The 20,813-nt window shown below is 47.9% G+C and overlaps 3 long non-coding RNA genes across 3 annotated transcripts; 1 reads left to right on the plus strand and 2 right to left on the minus strand.

Moving 5' to 3' along the window:
• Positions 1–278: 278 nt before the first annotated feature.
• LOC140691525 (uncharacterized) lies at positions 279–18,962 on the minus strand. The gene is made up of 2 exons (XR_012067235.1): positions 18,075–18,962; positions 279–3,930 (listed from the first exon to the last, which is right to left on the minus strand). It is a non-coding gene; the product is annotated as an uncharacterized lncRNA (long non-coding RNA).
• On the minus strand, positions 10,116–11,214 carry LOC140691524 (uncharacterized). Its single transcript, XR_012067234.1, has 2 exons — positions 11,177–11,214; positions 10,116–10,418 (listed from the first exon to the last, which is right to left on the minus strand). It is a non-coding gene; the product is annotated as an uncharacterized lncRNA (long non-coding RNA).
• On the plus strand, positions 11,306–14,308 carry LOC140691523 (uncharacterized). The gene is made up of 2 exons (XR_012067233.1): positions 11,306–11,429; positions 13,058–14,308. It is a non-coding gene; the product is annotated as an uncharacterized lncRNA (long non-coding RNA).
• Positions 18,963–20,813: the final 1,851 nt, after the last annotated feature.

Here is a 20,813-nt window from a genome sequence, read left to right on the forward strand (position 1 = left end):
AGCACTTGTAAATGTATTTGTCAAGAAAACTCAGGGATTGACACACAGTGTGTAGTGGTTATAGGTGATTTTAGTATTTATTATTATTCTTTTAGATGTAGATATTTTATTACATATTTTTATGTTTTGTGTATTTCCTAAACTATGCTTTTTTAAATTCAGGAAAAAAATAATAAAGCTTTATGTATCTATAAATAATCTTTATACATACAGGGTTATAATAATATACAATATATAATAATGTCATATAATATAGAATGTTCTTACTACACAAAATCTTTAAAGATAAAATATTCTTTTATTTTGGCAAAATGGCCAACTAAAACATACTATAGATAACATACATACAGGTATAACACAGGCAAGCAAACGCACTGATAGGAAAATACATATATTAATTGGGGAGGGCGTGGCTCAGTGGCAGAGCGTGTGCACAGCACGCGTGAGGCCCTGGGTTCAATCCCCCAGCCCCTCTGTTACAATAAATAAGAAAGTAAATAAACCTAACTACCTCCTCCCTCCAAAAAAATGAAAAATTCATATATTAAAAAGTACATACATTCCTGTAATTCTGTACATAAACTGTTGATGTAAATTGAACATCCGATGCCATTCACGCACACCATCTCTCTATGAATATAATCATCCTAAAATACACACAGCCCCAAGATAACTCAGATTATTAGAACTGTAATAAATTATATTAATAAGTTCTCTGTCAAAATATTCTTTTAACAAAGTCCGTTTTGTATACATGTCTATCTTTAGGCTCCATATTAACTTTTTGTTGTAAGCGCTTTCTGAAGCATGTCTCACATCAGGCAGGTTTTATCACATTGGGACTCTGGGTATAAAAAGGTAAACTGGGGTTATAAGCTTGGATATACTCGTTCTTACCAGCCTGCACTTTTTATTGGAATCTGACATCTTTATCAGTGCAAAGGGGGCCTGTGAAACGTACAGGTACTTGCCGGGCATTCTGGGCCCTGCGATATGAGCCTGCGGCCCGTTTTGGCAGGTGGTCACCCTGGGTGGGCACAGCACACGGGCCCTGGCTACGCGTGGACTGCGGCTTAAACCCTGACTGGCAAAGCCCCTGCAGCGGATCTCCGGTCGCCCTGCTAGGACGCAATGATGAGGCTCCCAGGCAGTCTTAGCGGGGACGGTCGCCGCAGTCCCGCCCTCAAGCCTTGGAGGCTCCAGGCAGTCTCCCCAGACACAGGGGCCACTAAGGAAGGGCTGAGAGGGGTCCCTTGCTGGTGCCCGGCGGGGCTACGCTGGGTCTTGTGGACGCTCCGTCCTGTGGGACGCCCCTGGCAGGCTCCTGCGGCCGGACAGCCTGGGTCTTCCTTGGGCCTTCTCTCATCTCCGCCCCCTGCGTCTCGGGGTCGAGGGCTTCCCCAGGCCGGGACATGCCGAGATCATGCTTCCCACGTACAGGGGATAAAGAAACAAAGGAAGTCACACCAGCATGTCTGTCCTCATATCTCAACACCCTCCGCCAGTCTGACCTTTCTTTTCTTCATCTTTAGTTTTGTGGTATCATTTGCTTTTTATATATTGTCCAAAGTTTTAAACTGTAATCGTTTGGAAGAACAGAGTGGAACACATTTACTCCATCCTCCGTAACTCGAAGTCAAGTGGCCATCATTTTGAAGTTCATTTTTTTGTGTGCATATACTAACAAATCTAAAGGCAAAAGATATCATGTCTCTCAAAAGCCAACGACGAACCGCGAGAGCACTCATTACACACAGTGCTGTAGTTCAGGGCCTCTTCTCCGGCTCAGGCCTTTCAAACTGCCGACAGAGGGTGTCGGGAGAGACGCTGGTCGGAAACACAGTAACTCTTGACTGTCGTCAACATCCTGACTGGTGCCACGGCGGCTCGGGGACTAAAAATAAAGGCACTCCCCAAGACTGGAGGCCAGCGTGGAAGCTTTTGGCTCAGAAGCTAAGTCTCACCTTTCAGGGCAGGAAAGGCGACAGGGCCAGAACGCGAGGCAGGCGATCAGCCTTGAGCGCCGGGACGGCCCCAGGGCGTCCGAGTCCTTCGTGTCCCCGCCCAGCGCTCAGGCCTCGGAGGGGCAGCGGCCAGGGCGGCTCTGAGGGGCTCTCAGCCCAACCCGCTGACGCGTCAAGGCAAAGCCTGGCTTCGGCCGTGGGGTCCACGTCCCGCTCTTCCCTCCTCAGCAGGCGGGCACAGGCCTTACTCTGAACACTGCGCACCAGCACGATGGCAGCGTTAGGCCATCAGTGTCATGCGGTGCGACCTGCCTGCCGCCCCTGCCCGTCCCCACCACTCTTGTCCCCCTGTGTAGCCAAGGTTCTGGAACCGCCTCGTTTCAGCCAAAGTACTTACATCAGTTGGTCCAGATTTTCTTTGCCTGAAAACATCTTTACTTGGTCTTCATTTTTTAAAGTCTATTTCCACTGAGTATGGAATTCTATCTTCATAGCTTGTTTGTTGTTATTTTCAGTTTAAAGAAACCAGTCCGCCATCTTTAGCCTCCCATTATTTCTGCTTTAGTCCCTTTAAAGTAATCCCTGGTTACAGCTCTGGATGACTTTACAGGTACTATCTCTGCAAGATATTAAGATTTTGTTTTTCCTCTCTTTTTTTGTTTGGTGGAATTTAACCATTGTGCCTCAAGGTGTCATTAGCATCATATTTGTCTGGCTTGAGATGGAATTTGTGATTTCTTGAATCTGTCAATTAATACCTTTTGCCAGATTTGGAAAGACGCTGAAAAGCCTTTCTTCACAGACTGCTTCTGTCTCTGTCTCTGTCTCTCCCCGTCTGTATCATTTTGGGGATCAAATGACGTGCGTGCTACACCGTCCCCAAGGCCCATGGGGAGCTTGTAACCCCTTTTCTGTATTTCCCATTCTTTTCTCCTTGTTTTCTGTTCTGTGTATTTCCCCCTGACCTGCATTCCAGTTTCCTAATTCTCTCTTTTGCACTTTCAAATATGCTATTAAACACCTCAGCTGGATTATTGCCTGTAGGTCTGCTCCCGGGATGTCCAGCAGGTTTTACTGCTACAGAGTAGCAGACGCTCTGATCAGCGCTGTCCCCTCCAGGCCACAGCTCACCTCGCGCACGCAGAGATGGAGACGGCTCTGTGCGCGGCCCTTCAGGGAGCCCATGGGAACCACTGGCTCTCACCAGGCCCCCTCTCCTCCCTGGTTAGGCTTCAGCTTCTTGGCGGCGACTTCCCCTTTCCTTCTGTAGGCGTCCAGAGCTCAGCAGCCCAGAATCTAGTAACTGCGGAGAGAGGAAATTCCACCGGCATGCCAGGCTCTGTATTTTCAATTTCCTTCTCTCCAGGGCCTTCCGTCCTCGAGTCCCAGCTGCAGGACTGCTTTCCAAGGCCCTGGAGGAGCCGGGGCCTTGGTGCACTGATACCAGCTGCTCCCGTGTAAGTGGAAGAGGAGCAATCTCTGTCCTTGGGGTCCCTTCGTCCGAGGTCAGGAACCGACGGCCGCGTTTGCTGTCACGTCATCAGCTACTGCCTTCCAGTGCACACGCAGCTTGTCCTCCACTCGCCAAACCTGCCCGCTGTGCACATTCTGCACACACAGCACATTCACTGTTTCTTTCTTGAAGAGACTTTAATTAGGGTCTTATGATGAAAAAAAAGGAGTTACCTTCTCCACTCCATTCTTACATGTCTCCACCTCCTCCCAGCACACGCACGATCATTTTCCTTTGTGAGGGACGTGCCTTCATTCTGGGGGAGTGTCTGTGGTTACTTATCCCTGTGTTCCTAAGCAACACGCTCCTGCTCCTTACACAAGGGTAACAGTTAGCTGACAGGGCTCTGGTTATAAATGCCGACGTCAGTCAGTGTGCGTGTGTCTGTCTGTGGTTATCCAAGACACCTTCCAGCTGTAACATCCTCTGGGAACACTTCATCCTTCCCTGAATCTGACAGATTAATACAAAGAAACCGGTGTGACTATTACACAAACTCACTGTGCCCGAACAAAGCTGATCTCCACACAATGAATCTCTATGTCTGCAGGCTGGTCTTCCCAAAGGGGCTGCCACCCACGGGGATATGACATAGAACCACCCTCCTAATCGTTCACCAGCTCTACTGTTCCAGTCCCCCCGAGCTCCCCCACCCTCCCCTCACCGCCCACGCCGACTGTGTTCTCTCCGAAGCCCTGACTACCGGCCCCACGTGTTCCTTCACACTTCACGTAAGTCAAGGACTGCAAGTGGAGTTAGAATCACCCCTGATACAACCGTTTACTATCAGATTATTCCTGCGCCCTTTGCAAAAAGCCCACCAACAAGCCAATGAACAAAACAGCTTCCATTTCACGTGTCTATCTTTCTTTTGAACGCTGATCCTGACTCATGAAAAATTTCACCAAGACGACCCAAGTGTCTTCCTCTCTACCCCCGTTAATCTGAGAGTTTTAAAAAAAATACCATGTAAACTCTGAAAATACAAGTGTCTCGTTTTCACCACCGCATCCCCAACACCAGCTGAAGGTCCTGTCCGAGAGCAGGACTGGATAAATACTGCTCATTAACAAGTGGGCACAGATGGGTCTGAGCCACCCAGTCGACAGCAGCGGCCGACACGGCCAGCGTCCACACCCAGCCCCACCCTTCCCTCTCCTCCTCCTGTGTCTCAGTGAAACCTCGGCACGTTTCCCTGGACCCCTCCTGTCATGATCCGTTATACCTCTGACTCCTTCCGTTTCATCCTCCCCCTCCGTAAACAACCCTTCCCTTTAGTATTAGGACAAACTGACAAAAATCAAAACCAAATAAAATCACCAACCCTTGGTGCCCACGTTGCATTCCAGCTGCCCCCTGGCTGCTCTGTTCCTTCTCACACCCACAGACCTCGGAAGAGTGATCGACATACCCTAAAACCCTTTCTATGGCTTCTACCAACCCTGCTCCGTCGACACTGGTACACACAAAAGAGTGCAAAATGCTCTGAATTCATATCGGTGAATTCCTGGAGTCTGTTTTAGGAACGGATCCCATGAGCGTGCAATCTTAGGAGGGAAGAAGAGAGTTTAGGCTAAAACTGCTAATAGAGACGGCATTTTAGGAGATTCCAGATTACTCTGACAACTCACATTGCTGAGAGACGTAGAATTCTGGCTCAGCTGACTCAGTGGAGTCTGTAATCAGTGGTACCCACCACCAAGTAAGCCTGAACTGTTATTCAAAATTATCAATTCTAAAACGCAGAAAATGACCCAAAGACCTGGAAGTAATTGATCTTTTGCGATATGCAAATCCATCTCTTCTTCCCAAAAGGGCCCCGAATGCACATCCTTTAGAAAAACCTTGATAAGTAAATGTTTGTTGAAGGGGGTTGCATTATCCTTGAAAAGTGTTTAATTTCTATTTAATGAAAGTAGAGGTGAGAGACACGCCAGTTAAAATGGGTTTTCTGACTTAAAAGGAAATACTTAAGTCACGGGTTGTGTTTCATTATCAAAGAGCAGGTGAGCACGTTCATGACCAGTGGGAGGGGGCAGGCATGGGGGCTGAACACAGCGATACACCAGCACAGGTGGGCGAACATGGAAGCCCCGCCTGATCTGCACACCTCAAGGCATCAGTCTGACAGAGGCCAGGCTGCAGAAACGGTCGTTTGTCCAGTGTCCAGACCGAAGGCACATTGCAGCTCAAAGCCCACGGAACTGACGGGGGATGGGCTAATTTGGGGAGGGCGGCTGTGGTAACACCATTAACATCCGGTCTTCTCGTCTGTGTCGTTTACCTGGGTTGCTGCATATCAAACCCACGATAGTTTACAGCCACCTAAGGACATGACATAACCAAAATACAAAATACGCAGTCATTAAAGAGACATACTCAGCACTCCAAGTATTGTCGCACACAGACTTGGAAGTAAACTGAATGCCGGGAGAGACCACAGCTGCCAGAACGTACGCACGCGGTCAGAACATCGGGGTACGGGCTGCGGACGGCGAGTGGAATTTGGTCTTGGGTCTTTCTCATCTGAGACCCAGCAGACCCCTTAACCCGCCCCTGGCTACTCCCCGTGTCAGAGCCTTTGAATAACAGTCTCTGTAAGTGGAAGAGCTATGCTGTTTATCTCACTGATCTGCAGAACAAGAATCATTTGAAATCAAAGTGAAAACCTGTTTCCTTCTAAAATAAAAATAAACAAAAACTATAAAACAGTCCTGGGGAAACTGCAAAGATCAGTGTCACCAAAAATGTCCTGAAAATGCAGATCTGTGGCTTTTATTGCCCACGTTCAACTAACCAGCTTGGCCTGTTTCATAAAACAGGTTAATCAATTCGTGATTTCACTTGCATGTGATGTTCCAATTTTACTTTATTTACTGGAAGCCCTGACATCTGGTGAGCAACTGTTTATCCTGCCAATACTTGTGTTTTGTTTTGTTTTGTTTTGTTTTGCTTTTTCCAGTAAGCGTGGAACCCTAAGGTGTTACATCTGATCTCTGGCTCTGTCACAATTAACTCCAAAGGGACTTCAATGACTCTGCGAGTCCACAGGGCACACTGGCAGTCTCCCATGTTGGGAACATCAAGCTGAAATTACCCAGGAGGCTAAAGGCACCAGGTTTCTTAGATGCCTTGGCAATAAACATGTGTTCCAGAAAATGAGGAATAAACTCCTTTAAAATAAAAGCTTTTGCAATCTCTTGCACATTTCTGCACTGCTGAAGTCTACATATATGGGGCAAATTGTTACACCTTTCATTTCTAACCACCGGAAAAATGAGTCACAGTGCCCACTCTGAGTAAGGCTCAGCGCAGAAGAGCCTTGTTTCAGTCAGTTCAGGCTGCTGTCACAAAACACGCCACGCCGGGGGCTGAGCAGCAGAATTGTCTCTCACAGTTCTGGAGGCTGGAGGTCTAAGACCAGGGTGCCTATGTGTTGGGTTCTTGGTGAGAGCTCTTCTGGGTGTGTGTCCACATTGTAAGCGCGCGCGCGCACACACACACACCCCCCCTGTCTCTTCCTCTTTTTCTAGGGGCATGAGCTCCACTGCAGGGCCCCACTCTCATAACCCCAGTGACCACTCTCCAAACCCCTTCACGCTGGGGGGTCTGTTTCAACAGACAGACGGGCAGAGGGACACCCTTTGTGACGCGGAAACCCTCGTGTGGGTCACAGCTGCAGTTTCTGCAGCTACGTTGGCCTTCCTACTAAATCAGCGCTTCAGTCGTAACAACGCATTGGAACTGCTGGGAGATTCACCGGCGTCGGGCTCCAGCCCCCGGCTTCTGTACTCCAGATCCACAAAAGAGTTCGTCTCTGCAAAGCCTTCTCTTGGCTGCCCTGAGATCACTTCAACCTGAATATGCATTTACGGTCCAAGCTGTCACTTTCCACTTGTAAGGCTCAACTTCCAAATCTAGTAAATCACCAAACTCGGTTGAGGTTGCATCCTCTTACATCTATTCATCTCCGCTTCCATCTTGCTAGTCTTTCTCAGCCACCAGTTACACAGCCTCTCAGGCTGTCTGCTGCAGACACGGGGACGCCTTCCTGGTGCTCTTACCTACGAGACAGCCTCCCCAGGAAGGCCGTCCGCAGAGCGCGCAGGGGCCCGGGCACGCGGCCCCGAGTAGGGCAGACCAAGTCCTCGCCACGACTTCTCCCACGAATTCCAGCCCAAGGAGCAGCTATGGGACATTTAAACAGGCCACTTCCATCATTCAAAGTCACCCCTCGAATCGCACGTAATCAGACATGACCCACTTTCTCACTGCAGGGACAGCGAGCTGATTTTTCTCACTGGAGTCTGAGGACGCCTCCTCACCAGTTCCAGACGTCTCAGCGTGGCTGCCTGGACATTCAGTCTCCTTGACTTGATTCCGATTAAAGGATAATTTAGAGCTTTTAAAAAAAATCATCTGTCATCTAGAAATGTCATCAGCCCCTCTTTATACTGATTTGTCAAGTGGTGGCCGAGTACCGCTGTTTAGAGATGGCTTTTCAATGGGGTGAAAGAAGAAATGGATTCCCCATCTCCTCAGCCCCATTAAATGCCTTGTGCCCCACACAGTGGAGCTCCTGGGGGATGATACAGGTCAGTGGATTTGGGGTCTGCAGATGGTGGAGGACGATGCCAGTATGAACTAAGCCTTTTTAGGTCATGATTTAAAGATAACCAACTCTTAGAGTGAATAAAAGGCCACAGAATGGGTCTAGGGGTGGGGAAGGACAAAATGCTCCAAAAGTCAACATTTCTGGAGACCTTTCAAACACCTGTCTCTGATGGTGCAATTAACAGATCGGGAAGTCCAAGCCCCTCGTCCTGGTTCGGGGCAAGTTCACACTGCCGGAATCCCTACCTTCCGTCTACACGGTTAAGTAATGCAGTTTTCCTGAGGCACAGTTTGCATTCAATAAGCTCATGCGTTTAAGGTGTACAGTCTGTCCTCTGTGTGACCTCTGAGCACACGTCTGTCCAGAGACTGCAGGTCCACAGACCCCCGGCACCCCCTGGGGTCCTATGAGACCCACCCGCTACTCCGCTCCCGGCGCGCCCGGGCGGGCGCTGTCTGCTGTCACCGTGGCAGGCTCACTCGTTCAGGTCTGCACAACGGGGACGCGGAGCGTGCACCCTTTCCTTCTGGCTTCTTTCACTCAGGGTCCCTGCGGGGGCAGGGCGAAGCTTCTGCGGGCTCCGCGTTCATCCAAGGACCTACAGTGAGGTCATGGGGCAAGTGCGCATCCAAACTCGGAAGACACCGCCGAACCACTCCTCAGAGTGGCTGGGCAGCCCCGCAGTGCCACCAGCACGGCGCGGGGGCACCGACACCTGCCCTGGGCAGCCGTGTGGAGGCTGTTGCCGTTCTGCGGCGTGTGCCTTACGGTTTTAGTTTGCATTTTCTGAATGACTGATCAGTTTGAGCGTTTTTTCACGTGTGTCTGACATCTCTGTCGTGGGTGAAGTTTCTGGTAACATCCTCTGCATACGTACAGACTGCACTATCTGCTTTCTTGTTGAGGCTTGGGAGTTCTTTGTGCATCCTAGAAGCAAACCCTCTAGCAGGTCTGCTCTTTGCAAAGATACTTTCAGCTCTTGTGTTTTTATTCTCCTAACAGTTTCCTTTTCCAAAGGATACTTCTTAATTGTGATGATGTATCATTTACAGATTAAAAAAATTTATAGGCCATCCATGCTTTTGAGATCACATTAAAAGTCTTAAGAGTTATCGTCTTGAAATTTTATAGTTTCAGGTTTAAATGAAATTTTTTTTCCATTTTGACTTATTTTTGTTCAGTTTGAGTCATTTTACTCTTGTCTTCCATGTTTCTTTCAAATTCATGAAACACAGTTAGAATACTTGCTTCAACGTCTTCATTAATTTTACTCCCGTGTCTGTTCTGGTTCGGTTTTAGCCGATTGATTTTTGTCCTAATCCTGTCCTTACTTGGTTTTTTTTGTGCCTAGTTAGTTTTCATGGCAGTTGCCAAACACTGTGGGTGTCTCTCTTGGCTGCCGAACAGTTTTGTTTTCTTACAGATGCTCTTGTGCTTTGTTCCAGGACATGGTAAAGTTACTCGGAAATGGGTCGATTCCTCTGAATTTTGCTTTAACAGCTTTTAGGCAAGACCAGAGGATACACTTTTAGTGTAGTCTGATCATTCCCTACAGTGGACACAAGACTTGCCCTCGTTACCCTACCCAACGCCCCGGGAATTACAGGGCGTCCTGGCCCCCCGGTGCCGCTGGCAACATTCCAGTTGTCTCCGATGGTCCCTTCACGGTCTTAGGCACTTTCCTCAAACGTGCATGGTGGTCAGCACACTATTAAACACTCAGACGTAACGAGGGCCTTCTGCAGGCGTCCGCAGGGTCCTCCATGTACCTCCCTCTCCAGTGCTCCGCCCTGTGAACTCTGGCTGCTCTGTTTTCCCCAGATCTCAGTGTCAGCTCCTCAGAGGGACTCTGCTGGTCTCTGCCTGAAACCCCGCTGCCTGGGCCCCTGCCAGAAAATTATCTGAAGGTTGTAATCTTGGGAAATCATAGGGCTCCTCCGTTTGTTTCCCGTCTCTTAGGCATTATTCTCCTTTATCGCCTAATGTCTAGCATCTCGAGGAAACAAACACACACACACTCACGTGTTTTTCCTGGCTTTATACATTTACTGTTTTAGGTCAGAGCACAAATTTGGTCCCTGTCACTCCATCTTGGCCAAAAGTATGAGTCCTCTTCATTTCCGATTTTTTCCTAAAGGGAAATTGCTATAATCAAAGAGTAATTATTAAATAACTCTCCACATTACAATCAGCTAAACCCACCATAAAAGTTACACTCTGCAAATTACTAGTCTTTTTATGCCAAGTCACTCCAGCGGCTGCCTCGTGTTGAACGATACGAGCTCCAAAGTAGGTCAGCTCCGAGAGAGACATTCTGGTAATTCGCCTTCGGAACAAACACATCAAATCAGAGTGAATGCTGAGCAGAAAAAGGCATGACTGAAGCAAAGGGGCTGGTGCAGGGCCAAGGACTGATGCGAGAGAAGGAACAGAAACAAAAATGGGAAAAAGGGGGAGACACGGAGGAAGCTCACGTCGCTGCTCTAACCGACACCCGTGGTCCCGACTACGAAACGCCTGCCTGACCACAGCCGCTGTATATTCCTGGTGTTCAGTGGGCATTACTTTCCAACTTCAGTCATTCCTTTAAAGCAGCATGGTAGTAGAGGGAATAAAACCAGCAATCCACAGAGGAAGTGGATGGGTTTAGACAGTTCCCAGTGAAAAGCTTTTTTAAACATCCCATGTGTCTCGGTAACAAGTTCCTCACACGTATACCCAGGGAAGCGGGCGGGGATGTTACGTTCAGCCGGCTTAAACACAGTTCATGCGCTGCCCTGCCTCCCACTGTGTCAGGTATAAAGTCGGTCCTTCCTGGCTGGCATTCAAACGCCAGCTCGAGACAAACACTTAACGTTTACTTGTAAAGCAAACAAAAGCAAAGCCACCCTGACAGAAGCTCCGGGCAGAGGCGGAGTCAGAACACAACAAACCACAAAGACACATGTTCATCATAATTACTTTTCCAGGACCCCATTTCCTGTAAAACTGACTTGTTTTAGTGTCCCCAGGTTCACAGAGTGCCCGTTGTGAATTATTTTATGCAATAATCCTCAATTAGAAAGACTTTAAGATGTTACTCACTTGACCTCAACATTCAATTATTGTAAGTTGAAGTACCATTGTCAAAATAATTGTAATTCTGAAATGAGCTGAAGTCAATTAGCAACCATGGAACTGGACAGTCGCATGTCACAATGGCCAGCAGCACAATGAGGACAGTAAAGATAACTGGGCGAGCTTCGTTCAGGGAGGCACTTTTCTTGGCCTCCACAGCACCTGAATTAAGACAGGGTTTCTTGCTATTGAAGAAGTTCAGGGATCAAATCTAAGAGAGGTAAGTATCTGTAATTTGACAAAATTCCCACCTCAAGGTCTCTCAGCTCTGCTTCTGCGGCAATTCAAGTTCCTTTCCAAGAGATGTGATTCATCACATTATACCATGAAATACAGACATTACAGATCAACAAAGTATTGGTTGACTTTTTTTTTTTAATTTGGTGATACAGCCACTAATTTAAGACTTTCAAGATATTAGGAACATGGAGTGACAGAGGAGGCCGGGTGGCACTGAGCACTATTAGAAAGGACGGGCCCTAAGATGTACTGACAGGGTTGATGGCTTCCAATATCGGCAGAGGGTATGACTGAGAACGCTTCCCTTCGCTGCTGGGGGAGTTGTATTCGGCACACACTCCATTTGGAGTCCAGCCGCAAAAGCTGTCCTGACACTGGATTGTGGGGCAAAGACAGAGCAGCTGTCTGAAGACCCGGTATCGTTCTGAATGAAGGCAGAACACGTCAGGCCATCACAACAAGTCACCCTGGCTCTACCTGGCCGTACACACTCAGATCTTACAAGGAAAGAATTCTAACTGTGAATGCCACTGATAAAACCTGTTACTCGCTACAACACTTGAGCCGGGACATAAGAAAGACCAGCAGTGATGAGAAAGAAATCACGGGGGCCACCTGGGTGAGGGGAGGGCAGCTCGGACGTGCAGACGGAAGTCGCGATCTGAGCAGCCGAGAAAACCAAGCAAAACCAGAGCGCAGACAGAAAGAAAAGCAAGTCGAAACTAAATGAGTGTCATCTGATTTCAGGCCCCCGCCATTTTTTGTACAGTAGTAATTTTAAAAACAAAACAAGCACACTTCGTACCAAGCCAGACTGCCTCCAGTCGGCCCCCACCCCAGCCCACCCCCCTCACTGGTCTGGGTTTACGTCTAGAGACAGACGTGTAAACCGCCTCGATCTGGAGCGTCCCCACGTTGACGGCACAGACGTGGGCTTGTGTGGCAGCACCTCCTCAGATGTCAGGGATGCAGAAAACATTTCTCACCTGGATGCGCCTGTCCCCACCGTGCCCTCACGTGGGAGGTTACGGCAGAGCGGCTGGGAAAGCCACGGACGGTGTCAGCGTGGTCCCTCCCGCCTGTGAGATGAGAAGACAGAAACGAGGAGGCGACAAACCCCACGGACAAGTATGAAAGGGGTCTGCAGCCGCTCCCCAGGGACCACGTCTACACACGTGCGCCCCCAGCTGGACGTGAGCGCCTGGAAGACAGGCAGGCGCAGATCAGCCCTACAAACGTGATACACACACGGCTGGGCCGCACCTGGCACTCGGTGTAAAGTTTCCATCTGTTTGTTGATAAAAGTCCTAAACTTCAGAGACTTATTGAACAAGAGAACGCAACAGAGAAAATGCCCCCTACGCTGTCCCTCACACTTAGGACTAGCTCTTGGGCCACAAGTTAAAATGAGAAGTTTCACAAGGTCTTCCCGGGTGGCCAGATACAAAACTATGAACAGGGGTCGATTCCAACCTCATTTTAGCTGTGAATGTATAGAGCTTGGTACCATTTCTTTAAATTTGGAAAATAATAAAAATTATATATGTGTGTAATAAATGCACATATAGATAATACTAAAATAAAATAATAATATATTCATACCTCTAGGAAGTGATCAACGTGTCTCCCTGCTCGAGAAGGAAGGAGAACAGAGTTTCCAGCTGCTCGCTGCTTCTCCGGTGCCTTACGGAAGGCGCAGCTGAACGGAAACACTAAAGACACCGTCGATGATTAAGAGCATGATTTGCAGCAGCCGCTCACAAAGGAAAACAACAAATGAAACACACAAAGTGCCCGAACATTCTTCAGCTCAGAAGCCTGCAGGGCAGTTCTGCTCGGCCCCACGGTAGCCGTCTTCACCACAGGCGCTGGCCACAGCGGGAGACCAGCTTCAGCCGCTGGGGACCAGAGACGCCACTGCAGCTCCCTGGAAGGTGTGGCCCCTGAAGTTCTGCCTCTGAGGCCTCTGCTTCTGTCCTTCTACTGTGTTCTGTCTGGAAAGGTCAGCGTTGTCATCGCTGCCTTGAGACTGGAAGGGGTGGTGGCTGACAGGCAGGGACGAACGTTCACGCTGGGCCTTGATTCCAGGGGTGCAAACCCGTCCACCTGCCCATGCAGTGGAGCAGCCCCTGGGAGGGGGGCAGGGAAGGTCACCCAGACCGTCTGGGGACCTGAGCTCCACCTACTCCCAATGTCTGATGAGCACATTAAATCCCATGGCACATAAACTTACGGACATAACAGACAACAAATTTAGCCTTATGGTCATTTTTCAAAAACCATTATTTACGAACATACCTTATTTCATGTGGCAATCATTATTCTCATTTACTGGCTTTTTTTTCTATACAAACTCAGCTGAAGGTCCACTCTTTCAACCAAACCAGACCAAACCTTTCTATATCTCAAGTTTTGAATGAAAACACTAGACAGAAAGACAGAAGACAGATGACAGGGAGGTAGGTTCATGTCGATACACATAGTAAGTGCAAGGCCACAGCCTGAAAGTTCATTTGTTCCTTAGAGATCGTGACAGAATGTCTGTGCTGTTGTCTTAAATAAAAAAGGAGCGCTATGCACAGGATGTAAGGAGCACAAAGAAGACAGAATTTCTCCCCGTAAGACAGGGAGCCGACGGCCGCGGCTGAGCTCATTTACAGAACTGCTGCCAGAGAACAAAACCTGTTGAGGTGGTCTGACGGAATCATGAAAAAGCACAAAGTTTAGTCATTTCAGTAGGTGAAAAAATGCTTTAATAGTTTAATTAACAGGTGCTACTGAAGATGATCAAACGTTTGAACAAATACACACAAATTTTAATTAAGTGATTAAATGATACTGAAAAATTCTGCTATCCTCTACGTGTTTACTGTCATTTGATTTTGAAAATGAGTAAGCTAGATTATGCCCTATGTACAAACTTTATAGCTCTCACATAGACGCATGAACCCCTGTTTCCCTTTTACTGTAATAAGGAGAGCTGAGAACGGGCTTTGTGTCTTTGGCTTGGAAGCGCAATGTCTGGTGCCCTGCCCTGCACTAGGGCTCAGGGCAGTTGAATTCACTGTCCGTGGCCATCCAGATGCGAAGGCCAGGATCTGATCCACTTGCCTCGCCTACAAAGCCCGGGCTTACGACGCCCCTACTGTCTAGACTTAGGGAACAAAGTCAGATGTACTCCAGTGAATATGTTTTCCATTTCTATCAGATGACTTACTAAGAATTTCCCAGAAGCTTTGTAATTTCTGTAGGTGAGAAAGAACCTCCCCAATGGGAGGTGACTGAGCAAACAGCCTAGTGCGAATCATCCTGAACACGAAGACACACAGATAAGCTTCAGGTGTCACGCAGGCTCCCCATCCTCATCTCCTGGGAGGCTTCAGGTCGTAACGGGACATGTTCTCTGCTCTCCGCGGATAGAAGCGCCGATTCCCGTGTAGAAGGAGATCGGGATTCAGCCACTTAGTAGGTCTCACTTAAACACAAACTAGACATACACATAAACATAGTCTCGCGATTTCCCCAGTTTCATCCAGGTGCACACGACCGCCCTGAGCCCAGAATTGCGTGTCTGTGTTCTGTCTCCTTGGGCCCTGCTGCGGTGTGAAGTCGATCTCCCCACGTTCCCTGAGCCACCTTCGCGCAGGCCCGTCTCGCGGAGAGACCACTCTCATTAACTGGGCCTCACGGCTGATGTTCCCCCACCTGCATCATTAACCCTTCACAGCTGAACAGGACTTTGTTTTTAACCATATTGGGTGAACCTATGAATTTTTGTCATTTGGGTCAATTTCAAGGCAAAATATTGACTTGCCCTGGCCTTGAGTTTAGAATGCCCCTTCTCTCTTTCTGTGCTGATGACAATAACATGTGTGGGCTCTTCCGGCATCCACTACCGAAAAGCCTAACCATTTCTCTCAATGTTCTCTAGTTCAATTTTTGCAAGTTGTTGAGCAAATTAACTAGGTGAGCCTGATGTCTGCTGGACAGACTCATTATAGTATTCACTCATTTATTTGAATTTCAAATGTGATTTTTTTCAATATCGTGTGAGATATATTGGAGTTAACAATGAGAGAGATGAGTCAAAAGCTGCAGAAATCTAATTGTGACAAAAGTTTGCACACACATACGTATGTAATTACACCCCACTTCTGAATGCTCCAGAAAAACATAAATGCCCTTCTCAAATTAGTTCTTTAACATGTATCTGAGAAAATTCTCTGTAAACCAAATTGGACCTTATGCTTGAGTCAAGGGTAGTTTGAGGGCAGCTATTTCCAACAACATTTCATTTATTTTGTTCGAACTTATTGTTTGTTGCTGTACACTTTCATGTTTTAAAATCTAATTTGAGACTTAAATTACTGTCAACTCACCTACGTTTGCAGTTCTGACGAAACTGAGTATAACGTGTACAGTTGTGTGGTTCCCACGAAGCATCAGAGGTTCCTTTCTGAAACATTGTTATGTGTTTGTTCTCCATCACTTTTCGTTCATTTCTTCATAAATGTCCATATATATGTATGCCTGTTTATATCTATTTTTTATTATAAATTTTAATAAATACGATCCAGTTATTTCAACATCATTTTTTGAAAAGTCCTCCCTCTCTGATTCTATTTCTCGAACGTCCTTTTTTAATTTTAATTTTTGTTTTTTCCTCGTTTTTAATTCCTACAGCAACAGAGCACCCCCTTGATTACTGTATTATAATCACATGTTTTCATGTTTTATACATAGCAAACCATTCTTATTGTTCTTTTTCAACATTCTCTGGACTGATTTTATTTATATTTTCTTCCACCTAATATGCAGAGTTTGCTTATTAAGTTTATCACTAAAATATCTGTTGGATGCTTACAGTTTAAGTTTTAGAAGAGGGATGAATTAAATATGCATAAAGGTAAATATTCTCAACCAGGAAAAGGGTCTCCATTCACCCTTTTTTATAGCCCTTTTTTTCCCTCCAGATTTTGAGTTTCATGACATTGGGAAATGTTTCTGTCCTGCTGGTCATTGTTTCCATATTTCCTGGGCACAGAACGGTTGTTGACACCTCTGTGTTGGTTAACAGTAGAAAGAGTGTGGGGCGGGCAGGGAGCAACAGTTAGCACACACCACAGGTGGGGAGGCACACAGGTGACCCACTGCGCCAGGGTCACAGGCTGGCACTTGGCAGAGTCTGGAAAACACACTTGTCTCCTCAGTCTCCATCCAGCGCTCCCGACCTCTGTAGATGCGCAGAGCAGGGGCTTGTGAAAAAACGTGCAATGAGAAGACGTCATAAACTCTGACCTTTCCAGCATCAAATCTTCTCCATCACGTTTCACTGTCTCAGCAATCTTCCTTCAAGTGATTTCACAAACTGCCTGGCCAGTGGTTAACACGAAGCCATCAATTAAGCCCCGGTACCACGTGCACACAGGTGTCCTGAACAGACAGACATACGACCTCTGGGGCTCTACAAGAACACGGTTCAAGCCAGACAGATGGAGGTTCCCAGATGCTGGCAGAGAAAGCAAGCTGTAAAGGCAGACGGTGGTCCTGAGAGGAGAGGGCGTGCTCTGACCCGGTGGGTAGTTTACAGGGCACCTGGCTGGTGCTGGAGAGAGCAGGTGATGCAGGCGGTATGCTGACCCCCCACCCGCCGAGGGTAATGGAGCCTGGAGGGAAGACGGGTCCTGGGCCAGCACGGCACTGAGAGCTACCTAACCCCTGCTCATCCCTGAATGTGCACCATTAACCTGAAACACAACCCACCTGTACAGCAGGTGCCGCCACTCGAGTTTTGTACACAGGAAACGAAGCAAAGTGGACTAACAAGTCACTCATCATCACACTAAACATGGCAAAAAGACAGCCACAAAGTTTTTTCAGAATAACTAATCTTTCTTAAAAGATAAACTGAATCCACTGACAGTGATTAGAAGTTAATCATGGCATATAATACCAGACACAGATATTTAAAATAAATATAGCCATTTTAAATGAATATAGATATTTAAAAGAAGTAATTCAAAGTACTTTATCACAGAAATATAGGGACATAATTAAAACACCATACAAAATTAAAACCTCCTCTCTCTGAAGCATCCTTTTATCTTCTTTTGTGTCTCCAGTGGCAGATACTCAAATTACATAATTGTTTCTGAATTTAAATCGCCCTGTTCAACACGAGCCATTATAAATAGAATCCCTCTGCACTGAGGACTCAGCTACTTTATTCTCCCCAGGTCCTCCCCCAAATACAGGTGTAATTACGCTTTTTGGGTATTTTCACCTTTTGGTATGAGTCCCGTCTTTTACGTCCCATCCTACTTGCCGCACGGACTGCCTATCCCCGTCTATCTTGCAGGATGGCGGTCTTAACACCCTCTACCGCCAGGAGAGCACGTGAAGGTCGCGCACCCTCTGGGCCCTGCCACAAAGCCCTGCCTGATCTGATCTTCTAAGAGGAAACGTCAGCAGGCTGACGGGGGAGACAAAGGAACACTCTCTAATTAGGTTGCGTTTTCAGATTTTGCCGTGTCCAAATCACATGCAACATTTTCTGGTATTTGAAACATACTTGCAGACAATCAGGGCCCCAACCTTACCCCTGCGGTGAGGCGTCCTCACCCACCTGGCTCCATCGGAACAGTGAGTGGGATTTAAATGGAGAGCTGGTCTCCTATTCTCCGCCTGTGTTTCCACATCTCTGAACAGTTCCGCTGAACAGTTCTTTGTACATTAAAAACGAGGCTATCAAAATATAATGCCAATTTAAGGTACAACAATTATTTACATTAGTGTTACCGGGAGAAAAAAAATACGATGTGGTGAATTAATCTTTGCGCAGCAAAGTACTTCTTAAAACAGGTTTTCAGCATGCATGGTAATGAACTATTGCTATCTCTACTGAACAGACATCTTTAAATAACTATGTCCAAAGTTTAAAATCCGTTTCCGAAAATTTCAGTTTCAGCAATGCAAGGACTGATTTCTCACTTGTAACACCGCACAACCACAGGCCTCATTTTTTTTTCAAATCCTTTGCTGAATGTAGGAACTCATGAATCAGCTGTGACTTTTACATGCCTCCCTTTGACCTTCCCCCGATAATCATAATAATGCCAGCCGCCTTCAGATTAATCTCGTATTATTAATTTTACGAGTTAAAAAGACAAGCAAGACAGGCATGATGGCCTTCACTGCTATTTGCTCCCCTCAAATTATTTCCCGTGGACAATAAACAAACAAATTTCCAATTCAGTGAGGCTCTAAATGCGCAGGCTTCAGAAAAATTAATTTAAATGGATGTGACTGCGAGTTTGGGACTGCAAAGATTAGGGGAGACGCCTGTCGCGGTAATTGCCTGCTCAGCCCCCCGTCACTCAGCAGTGCCACAGCTGCATTGCAAACGCTCATCACGATCTAATTCTCCGATCAAATTCCCATCTTCAACATACCCTTTAATAAGGTTTCCATTCTCCGTCTTTTAGCCTTAATTATCACTCCCTGTCTCCCTTGACAACCAAATTAAAAGGTACCTGCTACAACTCACAATGATCCTCATCATCACAATAACGCTGTAAAGTCACCAGCCTCTCGGATGCCGGCGAACCCCGCCAAGGCTGGGTGTCTTCTGGTCGCTAGATTTCCTGAGGATAGCTCCAGCACTGGGAGATAAGGAACCCAATTATATAACCTTTCATTGAATCTTTCCCCCTTTTTCCCTCCTTACTGTTATGCACAATTCTCTGAACACCTCTTAGGTGGCTGAAGCTGGAAGTGGAGCTGAAAGTTCTAACTCTTGGCTCAATACAGGCAGTTTCTGTTGAAAAACAAAGCTGAGGCAGCTTGTGTGGTGGAGAGGCCTGGTCTCAGCACGGCGTGCCCTGGCTCGCGGGGTGACTCTGCGAGGGCGCCCGGCCCGCGGGCTGAGCGCCTGTGCTCTGGGCAGTCTGCCCCAGGGCTCCTTCCCAGACCCCTCTGACTCCACGGCTTGGGCTGCATCACAGCGGAAGCAGACAACTGCTTTCAATGTGCATTGTTCCACTGTGGTTCCAATTTTCTACTAGGCCGTTTCTAATGTGACCGTCACATCCCCCTCGTGAGCTCCTGGGCGCGAACTTCCAGGCTTGGCCTCTATTCTCCTCGTTGGCACCAGGACCGACCTCAGGTTGTTAGAATCAGGCCATCCTTTGCCTGCCCGACCTCGTCTCTCTACTGCGCCATGACGCTTCCTTGGCCACCAGCACTCCTCTCCATCAACTCCTACGCTCGATGGCAGCTGGAGGCAGCACGTGGTGGTCGTGGGTCACAGTGGTTGTGAGCTGTGGCTGTTAAGCGGTGGCAGCGAGCGGTGGTTGGCTGTGGGTGACTGTTTATTGGTGGTGGTGGTGAGTGATGGTGATGGTGGCAGTGAGTGGCTGGTTGTGGGTGGTGGGTGGCTGTGATGGCTGCTAGCTGCCAGTGGCGGGTGGTTACAGTTGGGGGTGGAGGTGGGGGACGACTGATAATGTTTGGTGGTGAATGGTGGCAGTTAGTGTGGGTGGGAGGTGTTGTCTGTGCCTGATGGTGACAGCGGTGGCTGGTGGTGGGTGGCGGTGGCTGTCAAGGCGGGGCAGCTGTCAGCAGTGCTGTTACTGAGCTCCCTCTGAGGCCTTTGTTTCCTCACACGACAGTCTTGACTAAAACTGCACATTTCATGACTCCGTTTGCTGCTTTTCTAGTTTCATTTTTCCCCATTTTCTCCTTAATTTCTTCTCTCCCACTTACCTTGCCTTTGGACGCTTGGGCAGCTATACAGAAATGGAGTCTAGGTGTCTGTAAGATTCAGTCAAATCTCACAGCCATTCTGCCTAATTTGCAGCCAAGTCCCAGCCTCAGTGAGCGGCGGTGTCTGAGCAGACTCGCCTCAGAACTTCTCAGCTTCTTACAGGACTCTGCAGGCTGAAGATGTCCTCGTCGCCAAGAGCTAAGTACAGAGCGGCTTTGTCCACCAGGCGTCACGGCAGTTCATTGTCGTGCTTGGGGCCGCGTGTCATGCCACGTCCTCCTGTGCTTGCAGGCGGCCCCACGCGCGACCGAGTTGTTCATTCTCCCCGCAGACCCGGACCACCAGGAGGGGGGACTCAGAGCAGGAGCTGCTGGAACTGTGAAGGGTGTTTTCCAGAGTCACCCTGCCAGTTCAGCGGGAATGTATTTATTTACCCAGGAAAGCTTTACAACAAGCTGAGGGGGACTCGGCTGGGAGCCATGATAAGCAATGCAAAGCAAAGGGTCACCATGTCAAGGATGGTCGTGCCTGCGGAGCAAAGGTCCCGTCAACAGTGCACCTGACAGAGCAGCCGACTGGGGACAAAAGCAGCCATGGAGC

Source organism: Vicugna pacos, chromosome 35 (genome assembly GCF_048564905.1).
Source record: "Vicugna pacos chromosome 35, VicPac4, whole genome shotgun sequence".
Lineage (NCBI taxonomy): Eukaryota > Metazoa > Chordata > Mammalia > Artiodactyla > Camelidae > Vicugna > Vicugna pacos.